Below are 4,296 nucleotides of genomic sequence, written 5' to 3'. Positions count from 1 at the left end.
GTCTCCTCTCGCTGCACTGATCGACGGTCAAACTGAGCACTGCTCACTTTGGGCAAAGACTGATGGTGTGACATCACATCACATCTCTGACATCACAGACGACCAGGTTTTTTATTTTTTTTTTGAGACACAATCTAGACTAGAAAGCAGAGCAGTAGATAGTAGACTGTGGCCCCTCCTCAAGGTATTTGAACACACGCTTCACAACTCTTTCAACATCCTCTTCAAAAATACAATAAAAAATCAATAAATAGTTTCTGTCTTTTCTAACTTTATCTTGCACTTTGTTTGTTGGTGGAAACTTTCTGTGATCTTTCCGTGTTCTCCTTTAATGGCTCTCTGCATTCTGCCTCTCGTAAACCACTTTGGCTGGCTAAATTAAAAGTAAATTAAATATAGTGATTATAAAGGGAAGTTGTATCTTTACCTGTGTAAATAATTAACACATCCTGCACTGTGTACATTTCATCCTGTAGATTCAGCTGCAGGTAAAATTCACTCGACTTCCTGGGGAATTAAACCTCATGACCTTGAGGTCAACCTGAGGCCCATAAGCTTCTGCGCTTATTATTGAGATCCTCCTCCTGACATCCTTAAGCCATTCCACACAGTGTGTCCAAAAGTATTCGGACATCCGACCATCACACCCGTATGTGTTTCACATCCCATTCCGAACCCCGGGGCATTCAGCCACAGGAGAGTGAGTGAGGTTGGGCACTGATGTTCGGCAAAAAGATCTGGCGTTCATTCAGCATTAAATTCACTCCAGAGGTGTTCAATGGGCTCTGTGCAGGACACTAGAGTTATTCTACGCCAACTTCAGCCTTTTTTCAGCCTTACTTTGTGCATGGGGGCATTGTCAGGCTGGAACAGGTTTGGGCCTCTTAGTTCCAGTGAAGGGAAATGTTAGTGCTCCAGCAGAGAAAAGCATCCTGGACAATTCTGTGCTTCTGCCTTCCAGCAGTTTGGGGAAGAACCACATATGAAATGTGTGTGATACTCAGCTGTCCACATACACAATAAGAGCAAAAGTATGTGGACACCCAATCATCACATTCGAGATTTATTCCTTCTTTGCTATTATAATAACCTCCACTTTTCTGGAAGGCTTTCCACTAGATTTTAGGGTGTGGCTGTGGGGATTTGTGTTCATTCAGCTACAAGAGCATCACTGAGATCAGGCACTGGTGTTGGTGAAGAGGCCTGAGGTTCAGTTCAGTGGGGTTGAGTTCAGTCAGGGCTCTGTACAGGACACTCGAGGTCTTTGGGCCTCTGAGCTCCAGTGAAGGGAAATTGTAAATCCTACAGCAGCGTACAAAGACATTCTGTACAATTGTGTGCTTCCAACTTTGTGGTAACAGTTTGGAGAAAACTACACATGGATGTGATGGGAGGGTGTCCACATACTTTTGGCCATATAGTGTATACAGTGTAAAAGTCCAGCTGAGTATTTGTCTCTCAGTAAGGGTTCCTAGTAGCAGCACTTTTATGAAGATAAAAGCTCTTAATATTCTAAAGAACCCTTGAAAAACCCTTACAAACCTCTACAAGCTCCTTCTTCCTCGACTGATTCCTGACTTTGACCAATGACCAAAGATTTAGGAAAATCTCATCCCTCTTTTTCTGAATTATGATCATGAAGAGATGTGAGACTTTTGTGTTGATACGGCTGGAGTTTTATTCAGGCCTTAATGCGGCTCCTCCTTCACCACTCTGTGACTCGAACCAATCAAATTCTCTCTCTCTCTCTCTCTCTCGCTCCACCCTGGATCTCACCCACTCTTTCATACTGAAGACTCAAAACTGAAATATTAAAATGAACTGTCAGGAGATAGACCATGTGGTGCAGGTTTTCTGTAAATGAGTTTTAATGAATCAGGATCAGAGAAGTGAAATAAAAAGAATTCGGTGCTCAGTGAATTTGATCGCGTTTTATAGACAAATATATTATGATGTAATATTTGGATGGAGGTTAAATACATGTATGAATACAGGTTTTCTCACAAAGATGAACAAACTGGTCTTTATTTCTGTGTGTAAAGTGTGTCTGTGGTTTTGTAGCTCTGTTTATCTCTTTGCTCTTTGACACACTGCAGCTCTGAGTGTTTCATCTCTGATGGTGTTTCTGAGAAAAGCGACTCAGGCGGTCAGAGCGGCCTGCAGGTTCTCACCTCTCAAACTTTCCACAGGATGTGCGGTTATTTTTTTCTCTCTCAGGCCACGCTGTTGTTTTTCAGATACAATCCAGAATTAGAATCATCTTCAGAGCCTTTCTATAAATGTGTGAAATTGTAACTCCTCTCTTCTAAAGCACCAGATTTCACTTTAATCTGCTCTAAACACACAGCAGCATGGTCACGGAGTTTATAAGCCACACCACTCTCAGCTTTAACTTCCCACACCAGACCTGTGTGTGCATTCTGTGTGTGCTGAGGGACAGTGAAGGGGAACGAGCTTCTTATGAGGCCCAGAGCTGTGAAAGGTCACATGTCCGACTTGTTTATAGAGAAAAGTTCAAAAGTTTGCATCCCCCTAGGTTTTTGGATGTGAAATATAATAATCTGTTTTACCATTTCAATGCAAAAATATATCTAAAGAGATAAAAAATAAATAAAGAATTGATAGGAAAGAGGTTATTAAGGCAAAATATGATGGGTATATCAGTTATTAGAGAATATTTACATATATTGCATACTGAAAGGGAAAGTTTTTTTTCATTTATTGGTTTGTTTGTTTGTTTGTTTGTTTGTTTGTTTGTTTGTTTGTTTTAACCCTCAGTTTGGTCACCTCTCAGTCTCCACCCACCAGCCAGCAGCCGTAATCCATTATAATGCTATTATTTTAAGGTGTTAATATTAAACACACTGCTGATGCCCAACATGTCTGTTCATGTGTGAGTGAAAAACAGACACTAAAAGTTCTCACCCCTTCATGTGTCAGGCCGAGATTCAGCAGCAGCTCAACACCCCGCCCTGAACTTCCTGATTCGAGGTTAGTGGGCGGAGCTTCTTATAATCCACCAGATCATAAACCTCAGGCCAGAAAGCTCCTTCTTCACTTGTCCTGATCTCATCAAACATCTGCAGGTGCCATTTCTCAGGAACACTCGTAGCTGTGACCTCCGTCTCTTCTTTATTCATGTTTTGTAAAGACTATAAATAGGAGAACTGGGCTGATGTTCTCACTGGAAATTTGCTGTGGTGTAAGAGGAATAAAACACTTTGGGCTGTGCTGTCATAGGAAAATAATCAACTTCAGGCTGGTAACAGTGAATCCGCTGCATGTCTGTGTACCGTATTGAGCTGGATTTCTTCTTGTCTTAAACCTGTCACTGTGTTTTCACAGTGTTATCGATACTGTATGGACAGAACACATGGACTGTCTTGTGGTGGAGTCCTAAAGGCAGGACAAGTCCATCCATCCATCCATCCATCCATCCATTATCTGTAGCCGCTTATCATGTCCTACAGGGTCACAGGCAAGCTGTCATCTTACTGAAATAGTGAAAATAGTGAAAATACAGTTTCTTATGGCAATAAAGATGAATTTGTCTTGACATCATAACTTTTTATTTACTGCAGTCCTGTGAGGAATGAGGGATCATTTTTGTTTAAGATTTTATAAGTGCATTCTTCTTCTTCTTCAGTCCTCTTCTGTGACTCTAACTCATCAGTTCTCACGCTCCTTAACCCTTTCCATGTCAGAGTTTTCCTCTATGAACCCTGTCACACTGCACTGCCTCCATCTAGTGACACAATATTTCTTTTCTGTTCCTTCTTCATTGTTACTTTTTGCAGCCAGGGACCACTTTCAGTTCAAAAATAAAACCATTCACTCCCCCTCCCCCCATACCACTATAAATCTTAATTTTACAATTTAAATCACTGTTATTGTCACACACCAAAGACAAAGATACAGAACAGCAAGTAAATCTGGAACCCTGGAGTTTTGTGGAACTTATTTACCATCACTGAATAGAAATTGTTGAACAGTAGCGATCAGCTCTGAGTAAACTGGCACACTTGGGACTTAAACATCAACCAGTCTGTACTATAAGAACCATTTGATCTATTAAATGAAACATGACACTTGGGTTCACTTTGATATCCAGTATATTATTGTGTCCTGGTCTTTGTGTCCTTTTGAGCCGCTCTGTCAGAGAAAGTCTGTTCCAGTATTGAAGAAAGAATCTTGGGAAAACTCTTTTAACCCCCTGAGCAGGTGCAGTCAGACCCAGTCAAACAACGCCATCAGGACAAACTGTACAGATATTCGACAACACATGAGAGTGTTGAC

This window comes from Neoarius graeffei, chromosome 8 (genome assembly GCF_027579695.1).
Source record: "Neoarius graeffei isolate fNeoGra1 chromosome 8, fNeoGra1.pri, whole genome shotgun sequence".
NCBI lineage: Eukaryota > Metazoa > Chordata > Actinopteri > Siluriformes > Ariidae > Neoarius > Neoarius graeffei.
Note: the sequence above shows the minus strand (reverse complement) of the source record.